This window comes from Zootoca vivipara, chromosome 6 (genome assembly GCF_963506605.1).
Source record: "Zootoca vivipara chromosome 6, rZooViv1.1, whole genome shotgun sequence".
In the NCBI taxonomy this organism is placed as follows: domain Eukaryota; kingdom Metazoa; phylum Chordata; class Lepidosauria; order Squamata; family Lacertidae; genus Zootoca; species Zootoca vivipara.
In genome coordinates this window covers 57,538,596-57,562,714 of record NC_083281.1, presented here as the reverse complement: position 1 = coordinate 57,562,714, position 24,119 = coordinate 57,538,596, and the positions used below count along the sequence as shown (strand labels likewise).

Below are 24,119 nucleotides of genomic sequence, written 5' to 3'. Positions count from 1 at the left end.
TAGAAATTTAATAAATAAAATAAATTGTTTGCTAATGGGAGCTGCACCCTGGCACCTGCAAGGGGACACAGCAGGTCTATCTATTCTATGCACTTGCTGAAAGTAGCTCCAGTTTATGCACTGCCTTGTAAAACAAAAACATGACGTAGGCTAGACAGGAATGGTATGCCAGCCTCCTTAGTTTAAGCTACTGAGGGAGGGCTCTGAATAATGAACTTGCAATATACTGATGGCAAGAGAAAGCCATCCACCAGACTGCTTCTTTATGTAGCACTCCAGAACAAGTGCCATGTGTCTATTAGGCAGGCAAAAAAGAGGAAGCTCTACAGCACTGACTATGCAGATCACACCCTTGTCCTACAGTGAGGTGTTTCTGAACTTTAGGTGTGTCAGTTGTGCCAAACATCTCTTCTCACTCACAGCTTTGTTATGTAGGATCAGGCCTGACTAACCACACCATCTATACTCACAGCGGAGTCATGACCAGTTCAGCCAAGCAAAGGACAAAGTGAGTATTTTTCAAACAGTGTGCAATTCTGTCACATTGCAATCTGAGTTTGGAACATATACATTGATGGTGCTGCTACCATTCAAGCCTCTCACGTTTTAGTCCTCATTCCCCAAAGGATCATCCTGACAGCTTCTTGAGACACTTTGATCACATTTAAATTCCACTTGACACCTGCTGGAACCTAATGGGTTCCACAGACTGACAGAATGCACTTTGGACTTTTAGCATATGGTAGCCAAGCTTGATTACCTGGAGAATGATACCTCCTCTCTGCCTACAGCTGCTGAGAGTAGGGGGAAAGGAAGAGGAGCCTGAAGGCAGGCAGTAACTAAAGAGGAATGAAGCAGATAGCCGGACTGGGAAGAATCCAGGTAGAAACAGGGCAGCACAAGGCTAAGGCACCAACACAGCGCAGCTGAAGAGCAGTGAAAAGATGTTGTTGCTCAGTCTGCCAGAAGTCACTTCCTACTTCCTGTTCAGGGCTGCTCAGAGGGTGGAGTCAAATGAACCAGGGAAGCCTGAGGGAAGGCTACAGTGGAGCAATGCCTGTCAACAGCTCCCAATTAAAGAAGCTGATTTAGGGCAGTGTGACTGATTCCACCACACTGGGAATCGAGCCTAGAGGGTGCCACAGGGTACCACAACTGTGATGTAGTGACTTGAGCAGCACAGAAGGAGAGAGCTGGGGGCCCGCCAAATTTTGGCATCACACAGGGTGTCCCTGAAATTTGAAATACCAAAGTCTGCTCCTGCCATCCCTCCATTGTCAGCAACTGAGATGCTCATTAGCTTCTGTTGTCCTCACGCCGCCACCCCCGCCTGAGTCAACTGCCCACAGGCAGCCCTTTTTTATAGACGGAACTCACCAGAACTCTGTTCCAGCACCTCTCAGGTGAGCACCATTGCCAACAAGGGAAGCATTCCTGACCTCTTTTTCCAGAAAAATAGCACTGCCCATAGGCATTTCCTGAATGACCGAAAGACTTCCTACTCTTGCCACTCTCTTCACATTTCCAGCATTAACAAAAACTTGTTTATTTGCTTATTGCATTTGTATCCCACCTGTCCTCTAAGGAGCTCAAGGTGGTGTAAATATTTCTCTTTCTCCCTGTTTTATCCTCACAACAACCTTGCAAGATAGGTTAGGCAGGGAGCAAGTGATTGGCCCAGGGTTACTTCGTGTGCTTCATGGCTGAGTGGGGATTTGAACCGTGGTCTCCCAGGTCCCAAGCCAACATTCTAGCTACACCACACTGGCTGGAAGGGAACCCAGAGTCCTCAAAATTGACACCAGATGTAAAAACTATAATATTTACTCATTTTATTTATATACTGCCTATCTCTTACTAGAGCACAGGGCAGCATACAGCATAACAACAAGTACTGCAACCTCCACTTGTAACCCTCTCTTGGCTCAGCTAGCTCTGTCTGAGGCCAGTCAGCAGCTGCCCTTGGTGGCCCATTCCATGGTTCTACTTGACAGAAGTTCAGTTCACAGCTGTGCAGCCTTTCCCCAGTGGCATAAGGGAAAGCAGCTTTTCTAAGATGGCCTTGTTAGACTTCTTCAGAGTGACAGATCTTTTATGGAGTTCCTTTTTGGCTCCCACTTCAAACATATTATGTCCTGTTCCTCTGGCAATATAACACTTCTCTGCAGTGTCTAGAATCTTCATAGCTCTGCATCTAATCTTGCTGGACCAGAAAACTCAGCAGCAACTTCCACAAACTTCCTGCTTTTGAAGGGTTTAGTGCTGAAGGTTCATCTGAAAAGTTTTACTGGGGCAGGGGGCAAAAAACAACTGGCTGCTCAAGCTGGAAAGCCAAGAGGACAAATCTGGCACTCTCAGCAGAGGTACTACAGCAAACTTATCCTATTGGCTGTGACTTGTCTGATTGACAGGTGGGGCCAATAGGGTTGGCAGAGCTGATGGGGCGGGAGGGTTAACAGCCTGATTGTAAAATCAATGTCATAAATGCTTGGTAAGTTACAGGAACAAGCGGGAAGAAGAGGCTGCGATTGATAAAGGACTGCGGCTTTGATGCTGCACTAGGGACTTGTTTATTGACAGGAAAGCCAATCTCCTCTGCAGGCCAGGCCAGAGAAACCGGCAAATGCTTCCCAATTAATTGGTGGGCTCTTTGGCCTCACGGCTGTTCTGACTGCCCTTCCCCCTACCCAACAAGTTAACCAATGAAGGAAACACACCATGGAAAGGTATTCTTGCTACCACCACCCTACCCCTTTTATGCTCTTATCAGATGCCAGCAAAAGGCCCTGAGAGGGATGCTCTGCCAACCAACCAGGCCTATGAATACCAGTCACACAAACTGTGCTGAAAGGGACCAGGCCTCCTTCATGCGGAGCTTCTAGTCACTTAGGGGGAAATGCAGTCATAGACTCCAGGAATTGTCTCTGTCTGAACTCATAGCCCAAAACAGAGATTACACATCCCAGCTTGGGGGCTGAACCCAGCTTAAACAAATTCACCCCACAAAGAATTTTCCTGTCCAAATTCCTTCTACATATCCAGCACTACTGCATCTCTCTCTATCAGCCAGTCATTAAGGAAAAGGTAGCTCTTACTTAAGGAGGCAGAAGTCAACTAGTCAGGTCGATCAGTGCACTGTCTGTAAACATGTTTTCCCGTAAAATCAATGATCTTCAGTTAGAGAGAGAGAGAGAGAAGGAACTGAAAACCTAAAGCCCCCACCAACACCACCTCTCATTGCAGCCCCCAGGCTCTTGCTCTTCCCAGCTTCAATTCATCCCTGCTCCTGGAACTCTCAAGCCCTGACTCCACTGTTACACCTTGAAGGTATACCACAACCTATTTATGTTAAAAACATATATACCCTGCCTTTTGACTAAAAACATCCCCAAGATGGGTCAAAAATTGAAGATCCAACTATAACTTACTACAGTGATCAAAACAGAACACAACAGTAGTAGAGAACACCAATAACTTTGGGGAGGTGGCAGTGGTAGAACCCTCTCCCAGATAACATGTGGTATTTAGTTGTGGGATTGAAAAGGTCTTTAAAACATACCTTTTTACTACTGCCTTTCCTTAAGAGAGCTCAATATCTCTCATGTATCCATAAATAACTGGAATAAGTAACAATAAGTAATTAATTAATCAGCAGCAAAAGCCAGTCAAGCAAAGAAACCCCTTCAAACTCAAAAGAGGGTCCCAAAGGCTCTACCGAAGTTAGCCTACTGCCTAAATCAATAAAGAAGAGATAGAGCAGGCCTCAGCTAAGGAGAGTTCCACATTCAGGAAAAGGCCCTGCCCCAGATGAGACTCTGCTTTCTTCCAGATAGCAGTAGGGCTGGGTAGGTTCAAGTGGGAGACAGTGATCCTTTAGCTGCCTGAGGTGCAGGACATTTAGAGTTTTAATGGTCAAAACCAGCACTCTCTGAACTGAGTATGGAAGCCTCTAAAAGCTAATTAAGCTGATTCAAGATTGGGTTCATGCATCCTCTTAGCTCAACCCAATCAACATTCTGGCAGTTGTATTATGAATTGGTTGTAGAACCCTTGAAAGCAAGCCCCATGTGAAGAGTGCTAGAATTCTATCCACACCCCTTGTGTTGCACAAACTGAAAGGTATCCAAAGATACAAAAGTAGCAGGTTTAATCCTAAAATGTGGTGTCCTAATCAGAACACCACAGAAAGTATAAAGCAAACTGTTCACAGCAGACCAAAAGTTCCTCCAAATATTCCTGTGTATGAAAATGCAACAGATCCCTAGTCACTCACTACAAAATATGTAATTTATCTGTAAGATCAGCCTCCATACCCAAAGACTAGAAAGTGGCAAATGTAACACCACTTTTTAAAAAAGGATCTGGAAAATTGTATGCCAGGGGAAAGGTGGAAAACATTATTAAATATAGAATTACTAAAAATATAGAACAAGTCTTGCTGAAGCAGAACCAGCATGGTTTCTGCAATGATAAGTCCCATTAGCATTTTACAGTTCTTTGGAAGTGTCAACTAAGTAGTGCTGGGCAATATATTGTTATATCGTCCCAAACTGTTTTGCAGTCCATATCATGATATCCGTTTCATAATTTTTGACCTGGCAATATATCACAAATCGTGTGTGGGTGGGTGTGTGGGTGGGTGTGGGTGCGCGTGCGTGCGTGCGTGCGCTATACAAATATCACAATGTGAGGAAAAAATGTGAAGCCAGCCAATGCTTCCCTCGATTCCTGCAGCTTGTTAACTCTGCTGACTCAGCTCTCCCCTACCTCAGGCAGGGGGGTAGTGAATCACAAGAGCAGGTGCTGAGAAAAATCACAGTGCAGGAAAAATTGTGAAGCCAGCCAATCCCTCTACATATGGTAGATTCCATCCTTAATTCGGACATTGTGGTATATTGGGATATCACGATGTTTAGCTGCTGACATATCACAAAGCTGGAAACCAGGTATTGCCCAGCCCAGCAACTAAGCATATAATTAGTGGTGATCCAATCAACATTGTGCACTCAACATTTCAAAAAGCTTTCAATGAAGCACATCATCAAAGACTCCTGAACTAGTTTGGCAGTTATAGGATAAGGCAACAGGTGCTCTTGTGGATCAGCTACCTGGTTAAAAAACAGGAAAAAGAAAGAAAGAATAACTAGACAAGTTCTCACAATGGAAGAATAAGAAGTTGTGTCCTCCATGGATCAGTATTGGGAACTGTGCTTTTAAACTTATATTCATTGATGACCTGGAGTTAAGGGTGACCATTAAGATAGCAAATGACCACAAATAATTCAGGGTTACTAGAACAAAAATGGATTGTGGAAAGCTCTCAAAGGATATTTCCAAACGGTGTAACTGGAAATTGATATAGTAAATGCAATTCAGTGTAAACAAATGTAAAGTGATGCACACGCAAAAAACCAAAATAAAAATAATCTAGATTTCACTCATACACTAATGCAGACTGAAGTGGTACTGACTGATCAGGAACCAAACTTTGGAGTCACAGCAGAAAGCTCAATGAAGATGTTGATCCAGTGGGTGGTAGTTGTGAAAATTGTGGATTCCATTTTATTACTAGGAAAGGAATAGAAAATAAACTGCCAATATCATCATGCCATTAAACAATTCTATGGTGCCACTGTACTTTGTATATTGTGTATAGTTTTGGTTGCCTCACCTCAAAAAAGATATTGTGGAGTTAGAAAGTGTTCAGAAAAGGGCAACCAAAATGATCAAGAGGATGATATTAGGGGCTTTTTAGTTTAGAGAATGGCTCACCAACCCTTTTGAATCAGTGGGCACATTTTGCATTTTTTAAGACTTCTGTGGACATCAGTCACAAAATAGCTGCTATGGTGGAGGACAGGGGTCACCAACCTAAAGCCCATGGGCCGGAAGCGGCCCACAGAGGTCGTCTGACTGGCCCACAAGCCGCCCCCGAATCAAGATGCCCCTCGCGCGCTGCGCTAAACATGGCACTGGAAATCGCATCTGCGCATGTGCAGACACCAAAAAACGTGGGTGGGCACGCTCACATGTCCCAGCCCATGGAGGGATCTCCACAGGACCGATCTGGCCCAGGCAAGATAAACTTTGCCGACCCCTGGTGTGGGAGCATGGTGTAACACAAACGGCTTCAATGGCGGGCCCACCAGATTAGCCCCAGGACTGTGGGTGCCCAGGGCTGCGTAAGCTGGATGCACGCATGTGCCTGACGTCAGCACGCCTGCGGTGGCCCCAAACACATTTTGAAGAGGGGGTGCGACCAGGTGCCCCCACGCGGGCTCCCTCATTGGAGCCTGACTCTGGCACGCAGTCGGAGCTCCATTTTCAGATCAGATCTGACCTGGAGGCAGAGTGGAGGAGAGGCAGAGGCAGTGTTGCCACCCCTCTACTGTACTGAGCCAGCTCCCTCACACCCAGCTTCAGCTCTGTTCACGCAGAGAGGATACGACTCGTGGCAGCCGTATTGCAACAGTGGCACCATTCTCCTGCACTGGGTGGAGAGGAGGCAGCAGCTGTGTTGCCATGATGCCGCCTCTTTCCTGTACAGAGTTGCATGCACAAGGGTCCTGCCAGCTTCCTCACACCCAGCCACAGCTCCACTCCTGGGTCAGGTCTGATCCGAGAGGTGGAGAGAAGTAGGAGAGCTGTGACAGCGCTGCCACTCCTCTCCTCAGCTGGGCAGCGCCACGTGAGGATGCTGCAAATGCAATAATAATAATAACAATAACAATAACAATAACAATAATAATAATATATTATTTATACCCCGCCCTGGGCGGCTTACAACAGAAAAATGAAATAAAACAATCTATTAAACATTAAAAGCCTCCCTAAACAGGGCTGCCTTCAGATGTCTTCTAAAAATCTGGTAGCTGTTTTTCTCTTTGACATCTGATGGGACATCCACCACCGAGAAGGCCCTCTGCCTGGTTCCCTGCATCTTGGCTTCTCGCAACGAGGGGACCGCCAGAATGCCCTCGGTACTGGACCTCAGTGTCCGGGCAGAACGATGGGGGTGGTCTCACACCCAGTAGTCTCACACCCAGCCAAGCCAGGCACAGCGGGCTCCATCCTTGCCCTGTATACCCAGGGTCAAGTGGTGGGAAAGTATGCTCCACCACTGGGCGTGCTGATGTTGGGTTGCACGCTCCCGCAGCGTGCTCAGCCCCGGCAGAAAAATTTGTGCGTGCCCAGCCTCTTTATGGGGAATGGTATGGGGCCTGGGGTACCCAGGGACCCCTGCACCCAGTGCCTATGTTCCATGGGTAGTCTGTCATAACACAAAATTAGAGAGAAAGCTATGCTTGATAGCCATAAGCTTACCATGAGAAGTCAACTATGTCTTGCTGGTCCTGATTGTGGAGATCACACAAAATTGTTGGGCAGAAAAAAAGCAGTTTTTGAACTACAGTATTTTTATGGAAAATTGGCATGCCATACATCTGGATTTTACAAGACATTTTTGCCTATTTCTGCCGACTGCAGTATTCTGAATATGTCCAGGAAATCCCTGACGTATGACTACCCTATTTTCACCACCACCACAACAGAGCAGGTTCTAAAACAAGCTCTCACACATGTGAGGTCAGATTCATTGTTAATCTTTTGCTATGATGGCTCAAGCTGCTCATTGCCCTGCCATCTAATCACTCATTGGAAGACTAAAGCAAGAAATCTTCAAGGCACAGTTGTGTTAACTGCCTGAGTCAGTTCTCCATTCCAGTGGAGAAGTAGCTGTTTTAGTCTGTTGTAGCAAAGCACAAGTCTTGTGGCATATTATCTTGACATAATTGCTGTCTACAAAAGCTTATATGCCATAATAAATGTGTTAGACAATAAGTTGCCACATTTTTTTGTTTTGTTTTGTTTTGTTTTGTTTTCCATTCCTGAAGTAGATTGTAGCTTCAACAGAGCCACTAGCATAGAACAGGAAAATCACCCAGAGCCCCAAGAAAACCTTTTGAACCCAGCAATATCTGTGGTTGGGTTGCTCTTAACTGGTGCTTGTTGTAAGGAAAAAGCAAGGGCAGAACTTCACTCAGAATACTGGGAATGAAACCCATTACTGGCCAAATGGTAAGCAAGGAAAGAAGCTCCAGAAACGTGCCTTATGGTACCGATCCTAAAGCATGATACAAAACATAATGGCTTCTTGAGAGGCTCTGATTTTAGCAATATTCCTGGTTCATTCAAACTGTAACCCTCTACACACTTACCTGGTGGTAAGTCCCAATTAACCCAGTGACACTTACTTATAAGAAGACATTTAGGAGTGGACTCTCAGACATTTATTTTTCCATCAGTAAGCAACAGTACATTCAGTAATCAAGAAGTGGACTGTCTAAAGCATTCAAACTGCAATTCACCTTTAGCAGACTAGATTTAAAAGTTTTGCTGCAGTGGCATTTAAAGAGAAATCAAAACCTGCAAACAAGGTTCTCTCCTGCTTCGCCAGCAAGCACAACAATGGCTTCTAAGTGGGGTCAATCCCAGAGGCATCAGCCTTGTGCCAGAAGCCAGGCACAACTTCCTCAGCTCGGCTATTTCCAGCACAAATATAAACTCAGACTGGAACTGAAAGCTGCCAACTCAGCCAGTACAGGGACTGTGTAGCAACCTCACCACTGCGGTTAGAATCCAGGCGGAGGCAGAATAACTCTAAGCAGTTGTGGGAGGGCAAGGAAACACAGGAGAGCAAACACTTCACAGCCCCTCCCCTCAGACACAGCCACTCTACCCTGACCTGATCCCTGGCAAGGGCTTTGGAGTTTCCTAGGCAGAGGAAGAATGGCTGCTCCCAGAAGGGCAATGGTCAAGTTCAGTTTGAGGCTTCCTTAAAAACCACACAGGGACATGCCCTCTGCCCTACCAGATCCAGCAGTGGGGAAAAGACCCAAAGCAAGATAGACTTAAGAGGAAGGTGGGGGATTTCCTCTCAGGAACGCCCCTGCTCCACAGGGCTTGCCACCAGCAGCCAGAACTGGCAAGCTGACAAAACTAACAAGAATGACACAACATAGCCTGCTTAAGTGGGCACAAGACACGAAGGCAGACTGATGCACAGCAAGGCCTTCTGATCTTCAGGCAGCCCCTTGAGTGTAAACAGATTTCCAAGCCACAGGAAGCCAGCACAAATGTTTGACAACCCAGGAAGGGAACACAGCAGGTCTGAGTCCCTGGCTCAGGAAGAGGGGGAAGAAGTTTCCCAGGGCAATAACACAGCCAGATCAGGCCAGACTTCTCAGACAACACCTCCTTCTGCCAAAAGGTGCCATTCAATAAGTGGCTGAAGTCTAAGCAACTAAAGAACATGCTATCTCCCCCCCCCCCCCGTTAAATGTTAGAGAAAATGCTTCTTTTTAGCTTTGTTCTAATAAAACTGGGAAAATATTTGGCTACAGTGTGCTTCAGCCAATAAATGTACAGAAATGGGCTTACTGGGGGCACATCTTTAGAACAATGCTTCTACAGAGGAAAGTCAAGAAGAGTCAGAAGTCAGAACCTTCTTGATTGCACATCTGACATGCTCCAACACTCCGAAAATTTTCACTGCCCTTTTCTGTAGAGCTGAAATCACCACCAAAAAGGCAATTAAAATGTTCATGGAACTGGGACAACTTCCTGATGAAGAAAAGCCAAAGTGCTTGGGACATTTTAAGTACAAGATAGCATGCAACTGGAGCTTATAAACTTATGAAAAATGTGGCAAGTGATTTAAAAAATGTTTTCTCCTTCTCCATATAATAGTAGAACTTGGAAGTCACCCCATATACTACACTACATATGACCCACCCCATGAACTCACTGCCACAAGATAGTTGATGATTTCTAGCTAAAAGGTCTCTGAAAGCATTGAAGATAGCTCAGCAGAACATCTGCATGCACAAAGTAAGAGAAGTGGAAACAACTAATTGATGGTAGTATGGGTGGGATATAAATTCCAATGAATAAATCAACCCAGCAGTCTTCCCCCTTTCCTTCCTAAGACCATGTTAAAATAAAAAAATAAGCAAACTAGCAGCAACACATTAAGTATATGGTACTGGTGAGTTTCTGACTGTGATCCCAAGATTTCTTTCGTGGGTGGCTCCATGGGAAAACCCAGCTCAAAGGACAGAGCATTGTTTCTGACTCTGGGCTCTCTCCTTGGAATCAACTCCTGTTCATCTATGCTCAAGGGAGACCAGAGGAAAGGAGTTACTTGGGCCTTGGGATGGGCAGATGCAAAGAGCTCTCAATACTTCTGGACACCAGCACTGAAATGGTTACTCTACAGCTTGGCCTCCTGCTAATTGCAGGGCTTTATTTTTTTATTTCTTATTACCCTCTCACACGCCTGATGAGATTATATTACCAGAACTGACAACAGCTGGAAGCAGCAGCAATATGTAGAGCCTCTGAGGAGGTGATGCAATTTCATTTTCATTGATCAGAAATCAGTAGGGCAGCAAATGATGGGAAATTCCATTATGAGAAGGATGGGGCCACAAGACCCAGTGTCCAAATGCCAAAGGGCATGAAACCCTCCCCTGGGTAAGGCCCAGCTCTCTGGGCAAAGGAAGCTTCCCCAAACCCAAAAAACAGTGCTACCCATACATTCTTGCTTTGAGGGATGAGGCAGAGTAGGGCATGTTTCATGCCCAACATAACCAGGTATACAAATCTGCATCAAGCAGATAGGTAGGTGGAACCCAGCCTTGGGGTCTGATATGGAGACTACGTCTTACAGGAAAGACCCCAGAAGCAAACCCTTGTCCCTAGGACCAGAGCAGCTCATTTTAGCCAGGGCAAGAAGAAGTCATTTCAAGGCCCCAAAAGTAACAGGAGTCCAAGCAACAAGTAGGCAGAATGTTCCATTTTGCCCCTGCCCATTCAGAGTCTGATCAGAATCCTCATGCTCCAGGCTGTGTCTATGCCACCTGAGACCTTCAGGCTCAGCTGTCAGGACTAAGTCTCAGGACTAAGGGTTACACCTGGATAGCCATTTTGGCATTCTGTCAAGTTGCAGTACTGCCTGGGCTACACACATATAGCCCATTTTCCCACCCAGCCCCTTCAGGGCAGACAGGTCCCTGCAGCAGACCAGGGGTTAACAGAAGCTGACCGCAGTTGCACAGCTGTTAAGGTAATCAATACCACTGAGATACTAAAGCAGCATAAGCCACATTATTGATTGCCAAGCAGATGATAAAACTGTTTATTATGATAATTGCAGAGCCCCTACAAGAGTACAAAGTGCAGCCTTCAGCCCGTTGCATAAAGGAATAGAAGGATCATCCAGGTATCAGCAAAGCCTGGGCCAAAGACCTCCACACTAACTTAGGATCAGCTGCTTTCATTCCAGGATACACTTCTGAAGCTCTCACACACAAACAAGCCCAAGACTTAAACCGCCTTCTGGGCTGAAAAATACTTGAAATTCCTCCCATGTCAGACTGGCTGAAACCTCAGTGATTCTCAGAGAGGAGGGGCAGAGCGCATGTGGCAGAGGAAGAACCTTGGGCTCCCCACTCTCTCCCAGTACTGTACTATCCCTTGCCCTAAGAAATAAGGGAAGTATTGGGGGGATATAGCTACCGGTATTTTGCTCTTCATATCAGGCTCCATCAAAATAGCAATGCTAATGACATTCCTACTACCGTATATAGTGAATCCATGTGTTCCCTGGATGGGTAAAACAAGAGGTTCTTCTTCTTTCACCAGACCAGTAGCAACTGATTACTGTTTGAGAGTCAAATTGAGAGTCAGTGTTAATTACTGATGTGGTATTCTTGATTTTTTATGTTGAAGAGAAGGAGAGTGTGCTCAAAAGATGGAATTAGTTTACAAGTGAGTCCTCCCAAAATAAGCAAGTTGACAGTTGGGTCCTGCTAAAAAAAGGAAGAAAAATGAACAATAACAACAAGGAGCAGCTGCTGCCCTGGTCTAAATGCTACCTTTTCTCACTAACATACTATACATTATTTCCCCTAATAACATTCAGTTTCAGCCACCACTGGTCACCACTCCACAAGATGATTACTTGTCTATTACTGTATGTTGTGACGACAGACAGCCAAATCTTGTGCATGCGGCACAATTCTGTACTTTACTTACAGAGGCCTCTTTCTGCAAGATCTACCATATATCTCAAAAAGCAGGTATAAGTAAAGAGCTATCCTTGATTTTCAATGGAGCTTGTTTGAAATTGACTTGTTTCATGCCAACTGCTGTCCCATGCTCTTCAAAGGTCTTCCGAGACTACTCTCAATAGCTTTGTACAACCCCTCACTTTCCTTCAGTAAATTGTCACTTTCACATTCCCTTTTTGCTCTGTTCATTCAGTAGATCTAGTTTAAATCCACTTAAGCAGCAGCCTGCTTGGTTCTAAACTACTTGGATAATATTCATTAGGATGAAAGGCAGAGGGGCTGGAAAACCTGTGTTGCAGCAAAGAAGTACACAGACTTCAAGGCAATTCATCTTTTGCTTCCATTAGCCAACTAGGCATCTAATAAGTGGAACATGGTAGCAACTAAAAGTCAGTACAGATATGGGTCAACTCAAGTTACTCCCTGAATCCACAGAAATGGCACAGGGAAGGAAGGGAGCACCCAACAGCATCACTAATCAATTGCTTTCACTAGTTTCCATGCGCTGCTCTGGTTCACCAGAAGCAACTTTGTCATGCTGGCCACATGACCTGGAAGCTGAACGCCAGCTCCCTCGGCCAATAACGCGAGATGAGTGCCGCAACCCCAGAGTCAGTCACGACTGGACCTAATGGTCAGGGGTCCCTTTACCTTTTTAAATCTCTATCACTCTTCAACAGCTTGGGTGGGACCTAGAGACATCAACAGATGACTGTTTGCTTAACTTTTTGCTTCAAGACTCAACACTTCACATATCCAGAGCTCCTCAGCATCCCTACATTCAATTCTCCTAGCTAAGACAGGTCATTACATATGGCACTGAGGGTATAGGGCCTCTTCTCTGGGGTGCTATAAGCCATGGCAAATGAATAGCATGTTCAAATATACAAGAGGACCCCAAACAGTGCTGGAATAACTGAAAATGAGAAGGGGTTAATTTCCTTCATGAACATAAATCACCCCATGGATGAGCTAACTGCAGGTGCAAGGTCAGCCAAACCTGTTGCTATGGCAATGACCCAGTACCCTGACTATATCTGTGATTAATGCATGTCAACTCAGTAGTGTCAGTCTGCAGTTAGTCTGTATGACAGTCTGTGTTACTTGTCCAGTGCTACATCTTGAATTGCTGGACTTATTTAGAGCAGGGGAGATACTTTGTACCTGTATGCATCTGTATATAGCTGCATCTGCAAAAGCCTGCAAGCTGCATACATCTACGTTTTACTAACTGCATACAACTGTTTTACTAACCCTTATCTTCTGCAACAGTAAACTATTTGGATCTTAAGCTGCTTCCATGTGGTGACTGGTACTGGGAACAACTTCCACTGCATGAGAATATCACTTGCAATTCTGCGGGGAAGAAAGCACAAGCAGCAGTGGCCTCCAACACTGACTGGTTCTATTACACGTTCAATGCTAAATATACATGTTAGCAAAGTTATATTGTTCAGAGCCACCTTCAGAGCCTATGCTTTCTGAAAGACCTGTCAAAAGCCCCTTTCTCACCAGCACTTGCTTCTAACAGGACTCTACTGCCTATTTTCTACTAGAACTCCATGGCCTTTGTAGCTGGATACAGCTCAAATTTACCTTTGCAAGCTTTCTGCTTTGTTAATGCATTTTCATGAGAGCTGTCACTGGAGGGCAGTTTAGCAAGAAGCCCCCAGGTTGACCTTTGCTGGCAGCCTCCAAGCTCTCCATGTAAAGTGATCTAATGGCTAGGCAAGGTAATTAGTGCTAGAGCAGTAATTGCAGCTTCTAACTAAGCAAGATGAAGATAGCAAAAATTCTCCAGGGTGCCCTGCTGGGGACCCCAACACACACACAAAAGCTTCTGCTTGCATTCAAACAGAGAGGCTCAGCAACATTTCTGTATGACATCAGCATGATTAAAGAAAGTTGAATGAAAGTTCTGAAAACAACTGGGGCAAGTCTCCATTTTGCAAGTTAATAAATAAAATAATAATAATAATAATAATAATAATAATAATAATAATTTTATTTATACCACACCCATCTGGCTGGGTTTCCCCAGCCACCAGACTGAAACTAGGTAGCTCAAGGATCATGGTCCATTAGAAATTACAGACCAACTCACTCCAAAATACCACCACTGGGCAGATTTACTGAACCAGAACAGTCTCACAGCAGAAGTCTCAATAATCCAGGACTTACACTATTACCAAATTCACTCAAGGATCTGTATGAACTGTTGATATCTACTCTGAGACCAACATGGTAGCCATTCATGAAATCCTCAAGAAATAAAGACCCACCATGTGCAATTCAAAGCTGCAATGTACAGCCCTACAGGGCATTCCTTCCCTGTGTCCTAAAACTTGCACTCCTGTAAGGAACATCCCTGTCTGGCAACAATGCATAGCTTCCTCCTTGACATTTGGAGCTAGTTGTCTTACCACCACCATCAATCTCAAGAGGCAGAAACCTTCAAGCATTCCAAATGTTCATCATCACAATGAATCTATGGTGAAAAGGAAGGCAAAACCAAATTATTCTTACTTGCTTCTTTTGGCTCCAAGGCCTGGCAACAGAGAGAAACATGACAAGGTTAGAAGCTGTTCCAAAGGGCCAAAAAGAATGAAGCTGGTTCTCCAATGAACGTACATCCAGTTGAAAGCGTAATCAGAAAACTGTTTCAAAGAAGAGAATCCATTTGCCACCATTTCTTATCATTTGTTTTGACTGTTTTAACACTGAAATTGAAATTATTGTAACCTCCCCTGGGACCTGCCTGCTGGTTAAATGGAGGAAATATTATTATTTCTTCTTTTTTAAGGCTGGAAGCAAGGCTCCTTGCTCTGAATGCAATAATCGGTACCAGTTATTGCAATGGAAAAGGAAGCAACAAGTCTTTGAGTCTTGAAACCAACAGGCAGGTTCAGAGGATGGCTGAAGTGAGCAAACAGAACAGACAGGAGTTAACAGTCAACCACCAATATATTTGATGATATATTTGATTAACAATATTTGCCTATGCTCTAAAACCCAACATGATATTGTTCCAATGTATCCTCTTAAACTGGAACTACCGTAATGGTCAGGGGTACCTTTACCTTTACCTATCCTCTTAAACATTACCATAAGGAAGAAAAATGATAGCAACCTCCAACTTTTGCTACCAGTTTGCAATTGACCTGTTTTTTCTCTGTCTCTAGCACCCATACAGGTGCCTGTGCAGGACACAGAAGGTCTTGTCACAGCAATCTTGCTGAATTCAAGAATCCTTCAAGTTTAAAGCCTGCATGATAATATCCTATCCAGTCTACCCTGCAATGCACCCATTTGTTCTGCCAGTGTCTGAACCTGGTGTAAAGCTGACAAGCAAAACGTAAGTCATATTAAAGGGCACAGAAATAGGTGGAAATTGAAATGTAGCAACTACCTTCAAAACAACTTCTCTATTTTCCAGCTTGGACTAAACTTAAAACTCTCTCTCTCAAGTTACACAGGCACTCAGCTATACAAGAATTGGCCAATAAAGAACACCAAAAATAAAGAACGAACATGTGGAGATGAAGCAAAGAGGTGGTAGATTGCTGCCATAATGGCCCACAGCCAGCCTCTCCAGCTAATCTACTGTGGAACTGGAAAGCCTCCTTGCTTTGATGCCAAGCCCTGAAAGGTGGTGGCAACCTGCCTGCTCCAGAGGCAGCCCCAGGCCATCTGCTTTCTCCCAATCTTTGCAACACCTCCAACTGTGTAAGGCAGGATGCAGCTGGCTGGTGGCCCATTCAGATTTCTTAACAGTGCTGTGATCTTGGGTTTCCAGGAAGACCTTTCAGGCCTCAATCACCACCAAGGGGAAAGAAAACTAATGTTGCCTGTGTCAGTGCAGAGGCACACTAAGTGGTCCTCTCCCAACCATATGTTTTGCACCAATTCTCCAACAAAGCTGACCTTAAGATGCAAGAAAGAAAGCCAAGAAAGCAGCCACATCTCAGCTCCAGCATGGCCCTGCTTGCCAGTACCCCTGAAGGCTTATCTGGCAAAGGTGTGTGCCTGCCCTCCTTCCCACAGCCAATATAGCCTGGCAACATTGATACCCACTCTTCCTCATTCTAAAGCCCCTCTCTTTGATGGAAGATAGATGGAAGATCCAGGTGGCGCTATGGGCTAAACCACTGAGCCTAGGGCTTGCTGATCAGAAGGTCGGCAGTTCGAATCCCTGTGACGGGGTGAGCTCCCGTTGCTTGGTCCCAGCTCCTGCCAACCTAGCAGTTCGAAAGCACATCAAAATGCAAGTAGCTATGCAAGTATGCTATAGCCGGAAGGTAAACGGTGTTTCCATGTGCTGCTTTGGTTTGCCAGAAGCGGCTTTGTCATACTGGCCACATGACCTGGAAGCTATACGCCGGCTCCCTCAGCCAATAATGCGAGATGAGCGCACAACCCCAGAGTCGGTCACGACTGGACCTAATGGTCAGGGGTCCCTTTACCTTTACCTTAGAAACAGTCAACCATCCACTGGAGACAGAACAAAGGCTGCTCCTGAAGAGAAGAAACCTTGCAACAAAGATGCTCACTGTAAGGAGGTGGCTGGGCCAGTGCAGGGTACTCCTGTAGAGAAGAGCAGATCAGGCAAGATTAAAGGGCTGTTTCTGAAAAGCCTCAGGCCTGGGTTTCTCAAACTTGGGTCTCCAGCTGTTGTTGGACTATAACTCCCATCATCCCTGACCACTGATCTTGCTAGCTTGCAACAGCTGGAGACCCAACTTTGAGAAGCACTGCCTTAGGCTGTGCCTAGTCATACACAGCAACATAAGACAGCTTCCCGGGGTCCTTAGTCCAAGTAGCAGAGAGAGAGAGAACACCCCTTCCAGTTCAAAGCACCATCATTACAGGAAACTCCCAGGCAGGTGATGGCTATATGGCCTTGCAACTAAGGTACTTTGCTGAGCCATGGCCTCCTCACATGCCACATCACCACATAGCACAGTGCTTCAGTGGAGCATTTCAGCCATCTAGTGGTCACAACTATCAACATGTGGGATCAAAGAGTGCTCTTCTATAAAGTAGCTCCAAAGGGGACAGGTGGGCAAAGGGCTGGAAGAGTAGAGATATTCCCATTGTCAGATCCTCAAGCAGTTCCTTGTGACATTAACACCAAGCAGCTCCTTCAGTGCTCACTACCTTCTCCACCTATGCAAATTGTCAACAGACCCATCCGCTTCACACTTGGGAGTTTTCTGATGCAAAGGACTTATTACACACTTTACCTATCTGTGCCTGAGCTTCAGCTGTCTGTCCCATAGAGTTTGATTTAATACCCAAGATTAGCACTTTTCCTGTAAAGCAGATACTGACCCTCCTTCTCCAGAGGGCATGAACTTTGCTGGCATGAGTCATTCCTGCTCTTGAGAAATGTTTCACTCTAAAATGTGGCCCAGCTAGTCTCTGTCTGGGAGCTTATGTACATCTATGTCTATGGAGTGTCTGAGTCCCCCCCCCCTTCATACTCCTGCATCTACACATACAGGGAAGGAAGAACACCCAACCGCAAAGGTGCACCAGACTGTCGTTTTTTTTCAAACCAAAGTAAGTCCCCCCAGGAAGGGAATCTTCACTCTTCCTTCAGCTGCAGCACTCCAAAGGCTCCCATGACAGTTCCAACAAACAACTCTCTTGTGAGCTTTATGGAGTGGAGCATAGACCAGGCATCCCCAAACCTCGGCCCTCCAGATGTTTTGGACTACAATTCCCATCTTCCCCGACCACTGGTCCTGTTAGCTAGGGATCATGGGAGTTGTAGGCCAGAACATCTGGAGGGCCACAGTTTGGGGATGCCTGGCATAGACAATAGGTCTGGTCTGATCCAGAAAGGATTTTATCTAGTTCAGGCATTTAATTTCAAATGGAGACCAGGACTACAGAATCTCACATATCAGAGGCAGAAGAAAGTAACAGTTGCTGCCTGCTGCTCCAGTGCTTTCCCTTTCTGCCTGAAGGTTTCATTGGCAGCATACAGTAGGCCACAATCAGGACTCACAGCCTCCTCAATCCTATCTACTGGTAAGATGCCACAGTTGCCACTTGTTACAGGTACTACATAGCTCAGACCATGAGTGCTCAAATGCTGACCACTGACTTTCTGGCTTCAAATCCAGCGTGGTGTTCAACCCCAGGCTGCTTTCAAGAGTTCGACTCCTACAGCCAAGGTTAAGCCAAGATGCTGGCTATTGTTCTTTGATAGAAAAGTACCGTTTGCAGGGATCACAGGAAGAGGCCTTTTCAAGGGTTACAGTCTCCAGATACTTGCCTCCTTTACAATGAAGTGGGTTGCTAGTTCTCAGGTTCCAGTTCTTTATTTCACAAAACTGGGGGGCTGCTCACTTTTGAAATGCACAATAATTTTCTCCATTCAAAATTGTTGTGCATGTGCACAGTGCTCATGATTTGTGATGATCTCAGATGACAATAAATAAATAATAAATTCTGGGTGCACACCCCACAGTAAACTTTGATGATGCCAAATCACACATTCACATTTCTGGTCTTGGTTGTAAACCAGCATCAAATATGGCAGCCACACACCAACTATAGTCAATGAAGGAGGAAATGAAGAAGGAACTGGGGGTGTTCGCCTCAAAATAAGTTTTGGGTCACCATAAATCATGCATCTATGCATCCAGTAATATGTTGCCTATGAGGTGGCATGGCACTGTATCTGTCCCAATGCTTTCCTACGGTATAGGACACTGTAACTAGCTTGTAACCCAAACCAATAATAGCAAAAATAAAGGAGTGAGGTTTGAACCCACCAAACAAACATTGGGCCCATACAAATAATATATCCGCGCAGCCAGATGTGTCCTTTGGAGAGAAAAAACACTGCCAAGGGTGCACTTGCCAACACTAGCCAGAATATGCAGGCAAGAGCAAGGAACAACAAGGCTGCTCTCTTCTCCCTGACATGTTACTTTAATATAGACATACACTACATACAGGAAAGTCAGTTATCTGTGAAATGAAAGCGCAAACTCTTTCTTTGGGTTGTATTCAGGGTTGTTCTACTCAGAGCAGACCCATTAAATTAATGGATTTGACTAACATAGTTCCATTAATTTCAATGCCCCTACTCCAAATAGAACTTCATTGGACACAATCCCCTTTGAACTGAACACACTGTCAAGTATACATACTCATGCTATCACCATTCAAAATATCCCAAAATAAATTTTCAATAAATCTTCACTTTCAAAAAAGTTTTGATCAAACCCTGTCCTTTCCAGGCAGATATAGCCACCAGCCATAATCACCAGTCCATAAAAAAATCCTAGTTGCATTCAAAATGATTGCTCTTGATTTTTAAATGCATGCTAGTTTTAATGTGCAGGTGGGTGGAATCCTAGAAGAAGAATTTCACCTTTTCAGTTCAGTAGCTACTTTTTTCTTTTTCTTTTTTTAAAGACACTATTCCATGACCTCATAAAGATCTGGTTCACCAACTATGGCCATTCCTGGACAGGGATAGCCTGATGACTGTCATCCATATGTTGATAACCTCAAGGCTGGACTGCTGTAATGCGCTCCGTATGAGGTTGCCTGCCCCTGGGTCTGGTGGGGCCAGACTGCTGAAGGGAGCCTCTGGCTGAGAACATGCGGAATCATTGTTAAAACAGCTGCAATGGCTGCCCATCTCATATTGAGGTTCTTGTATTAATTTACAAAGTCCTGAACAGCTTAGGTCCAGGGTACCTCAAGGATTACCTGAATCCTTATGTCCCATCTCTATCACTGAGATCACCTGCAGAAGTAATCGATCAGTACCTGAGTTGGTGTGGCTTGTTTGACAAGAAAAAACTGAACCTTTAGTGTCCTTCGCCCGGTCCAGTGGAATATTCTGCCAAAAAAGATTCAGTGGGTGCCTTCTGTGCCAACTTTAAAACGCATGCTGAAAACTTTTTTATTACACCAGGACTATTCAGGCAATTAAGAGCACATCTCCCACAATGGTTTATTGCTGCTTGTTTTTAGTTTTTGCTTTGAAATTGCTTTTAATTTTTTGATGCTTTTATTGCATGATTATCTTCTTAATGTTGTAAACTGTTTTGATGTTTTGTGATTTAGTAGCAGATAAATACTTTTATAAATATATAACATGACAGACACTGTACTGGTGATGGACCAAAGCTTATTGTATTGTGTACACTAAAGGTAAAGGTAAAGGGACCCCTGACCATTAGGTCCAGTCGTGTCCGACTCTGGGGCTGCGCGCTCATCTCGCATTATTGGCCGAGGGAGCCGGCGTATAGCTTCCAGGTCATGTGGCCAGCATGACAAAGCCGCTTCTGGCGAACCAGAACAGCACATGGAAACGCCGTTTACCTTCCCGCTGTAGCGGTTCCTATTTATCTACTTGCATTTTGACGTGCTTTCGAACTGCTAGGTTGGCAGGAGCTGGGACCAAGCAACGGGAGCTCACCCCGTCACAGGGATTCGAACCGCCGACCTTCTGATCAGCAAGCCCTAGGCTCAGTGGTTTAACCACAGCGCCACCTGGGTCCCAGTTCCTTATTCAGTCTCTGCTTCCTTGAGGAAGTACTTTGGGCAAAATATGGGTGGGACCTCACAGTGGTTGGCAATAGTGTGTTTGCTAAGAGTCTCACAAACCTGATCAGGAGAGCTTTAAACTAAATCCTGAGTGGGAGGAAGACAATATTACAGATGAGAGGGGAACACCTGGTACTAGGGATAACAGCTTCATTGATGCACAGGAAACTGAGATGGTGGTCCAGAAAATCCAGAAACCTGCTAAAGGGGAGGAAAGTATAAGGAGGAAGCAGCTGGAGGGAGTGACTTATGGTTTCAGTTGTCTATACCAGGGGTAGGCAACCTAAGGCCTGGGCGTCAGATGCAGCCCAATTGGCTTCTCAATCCGGGCCACGGACAGTCCGGGAATCAGCGTGTTTTTACATGAGTATAATGTATCATTTTATTTAAAATGCATCTTTGGGTTATTTGTGGGGCATAGGAATTCATTCATTTCCCCCCAAAAAATATAGTCCGGCCCACCACATGGTCTGAGGAACGGTGGACCGGCCTACGGCTGAAAAAGGTTGCTGACCCCTGGTCTATACTAATGCACAGAGTATAAGAAACAAGCAAGACAAATTCAAGCTCAATACAGGATAGCAAATATGACCTAAAAGGCATTACTGAAACCTGGTAGGATGAGACGTATGACTGGAATGTAGAAATTGAGAGGCAAAACCTATTCAAAAGGAATAGACCAAACAAGAAAGAAGAAGTAGCAGCATTATATGTAAAGGATAAATACACTTGTGTAGAGATCCATGACCTGGAACATGGAAGGCAGTTTGAGAGTACGTATAAGGGTAAAAATTGTAAGAGAGGGAAACAATAGTGACCTTACTTTGAGTATCTGCTATAGATCTCCAAGCCACACTGAAGACTTAGATCAGGCATCCCCAAACTTCGGCCCTCCAGATGTTTTGGACTACAATTCACATCTTCCCCGACCACTGGTCCTGTTAGCTAGGGATCATGGGAGTTGTAGGCCAAAACATCTGGAGGGCCGCAGTTTGGGGATGCCTGACTTAGATAATGCCTTCCTACGGCAGATTACCATACATTCAAATGAGAGAGAGATAGTAAGTCATGGGAGACTTCAACTTCCCTAATATCTGTTGGAATTCAAAACCTTGTCAAGAATGCAAGGTCTAACAAATTCCTCCACACCCTCACTGACAATTTCATTTCCCACAAGGTGGAAGAAACAAGGGGATCATCTATCTTGGACTTGGTCCTCACCAACAGAGAGAAACTCATTAATGAAGTGGGAATACTGGGAAACTTAGGAGGAAGTGATCATGTCCTCCTGGGTTTCATGATACAGAGGCAAAGGAAAGCTGAGTGTAGTTGGATATTTACTCTGGACTTTATGAAGGTGGATTTCTAAAAGCTTAAGTGAGATTCCATGGTCAGAAATTCTCAGAGAGAAGAGAATTGAAGATGGATGGGAATTTCTTAAAGGTGAAATATTGAAGGCACAAATGCAGATGATTCCAACAAGTAAAAATTGTGGGAGGCATCTTAAGAAACCAGTGTGGCTGTGATGTGCATCCACAGTAAATGTTGATACATCCTTATTTCTAGAACAGTATCCCATGTAAGATGACACTGAATAAGATCTGATCCATTGCTTTATTTCAGGACAAGCCAGTGTCAAATATGACACATATACACCCATGTTAATCTGAGATCATCATTTATTCATTAGAGTTTGATGATATACACCCCAAGTTCTTTATTCATTTTTTCATATTTTGGCTATGATTGACATTTAGTATATGACTAAATGCCATATCAAAGGATATTCTACTGGATATGGGGTGTAAGATTCTTTTGGCCTAAAACCTATTGTGGAGTGTGCACTCCTTGATCGTTACTTATTGGTGACATCTGAGGTCACCACACATTCATGTATGTTGCAGAAACATGACAACCTTGATTGGAGAAAAGCTTTGTATATCTTGTAGGAGATTATCCCCCAGTCAATGACTTATATAATATGAGGTATTCCAAAGTTTATTTTGGGGCTCAGGAGAGACATAAACTTTAATTGATTAAATTTTCTGACTGAGTTGCATTTTGAACTTTGCACAAACAACTGGGAACTAATAACCAGCTTCAAAGCTTTCCACAAGCAAGCTGAGCCACTTAGACCAAAGTATCACTTCTCACATTGTTCTTGACTATCTTAGCTCCCACCACCACCACCCAGTATGCTCTCATTCATGCTAATATCTAATATAACCACAAGTTGAAAAAAGGATTTCTAGCAGCCAACAGAAAGAAAGGAGGTGCAGATCTATGTCATGCCAAGAGTTTATCAGGAAGACAGCAATCCAGAAATGGAGACATCACTAGCTCCTCCTAGTGTCTCTGGGTCCAGCCCTCCGGATATGGAGAAGAGGGATGTACGGCAACCAAAGCACCTACATCAAAGTCATAAGCAACTGGAAAACTAGAAAAGGTTAAGTTTTCAACTTGTTTATGTTGTGCAATCATTTGAAGATGCTCTCCCTGGAATCAAACCATTGTGCCATGATCTATCCATCACCACTGCATGCTATAAGTGATGAACTAGCTCTCTACACATGAGGATTAACCTCCTAGTCCTTTCATTTGAAATGTGACTGAAATATGTTTTGTGTGGTCATTATGCCCATAAATGTCAGAATCCTATCACTCTCTAATAGTAAACTCAGGTGATGAGTGTCAACAGAAGTGGAGCTGTTTTACCCTATTGTTTCACTGTAGCTTTGTCAGCATACTCAGGGGAACCTCAAGATTTGTAGAACCCTCCCCCCAAATGAGGGGTATACATGTCATAATATGTTGACATGTCAAGTTAGAAAAGAAAGCAAGAAATGGGGGGGGGGGAATTTTCCAAATGGAATACAGTCATACCTTAGCTGTCGAACGCCTTGGTACTCAGACATTTTGGCTCCCGAATGCCGCAAACCTGGAAGTGAGTGTTCTGGTTTACAAACTTTTTTTGGAAGCTGAACGTCTGATGCAGCTTGCAATTGAGTGCAGGAAGCTCCTGCAGCCAATTGGAAACCATGCCTGGGTTTTCAAACCATTCCAGGAGTCGAATGGATTAAGTTCGACAACCAAAGTACCACTGTATCCTGGGGGAGGGTGTGGCTCGTTCCCTGAACAGCAACACTTCTGTTAGAAGTTAGAGCATTTTGCTGCAGATTTTCCATATGAAGAGCTACTTTAATTATACCCTACTGCACTGAAAACTTGAACAATTTATTTCTATGAACATTAAGTACAGGCAAAATTGGGAGTAGACGAAAAGAAGGAGAACCTCCAAGAAGCCTGTCCTGGGCACAAGCAGCTTACCCTGTTTCCCCTTTTTTAATACGTAGTCAGAAAGTAAGCCATGGCAGGGTTTTTAAGCATTTGAGAAATATAAGACATACCCCC

The 24,119-nt window shown here is 44.6% G+C and overlaps 1 protein-coding gene across 12 annotated transcripts in view; it reads right to left on the bottom strand.

Annotated features, from left to right (window-relative positions):
- ZFHX3 (zinc finger homeobox 3) overlaps positions 1-24,119 on the bottom strand; it is a 285,359-nt gene that overhangs the window by 111,617 nt on the left and 149,623 nt on the right. For 3 of the 12 annotated variants that reach the window (XM_060276014.1, XM_060276019.1, XM_060276015.1), the window contains one exon: positions 16,601-24,030. The exons of 5 other annotated variants lie outside the window; for them this stretch is intronic. The gene's annotated coding sequence lies outside the window, so the exon portion shown is untranslated. 4 more of the 12 variants (XM_035118699.2, XM_060276018.1, XM_060276017.1 and 1 more) reach the window with 4 other exon arrangements.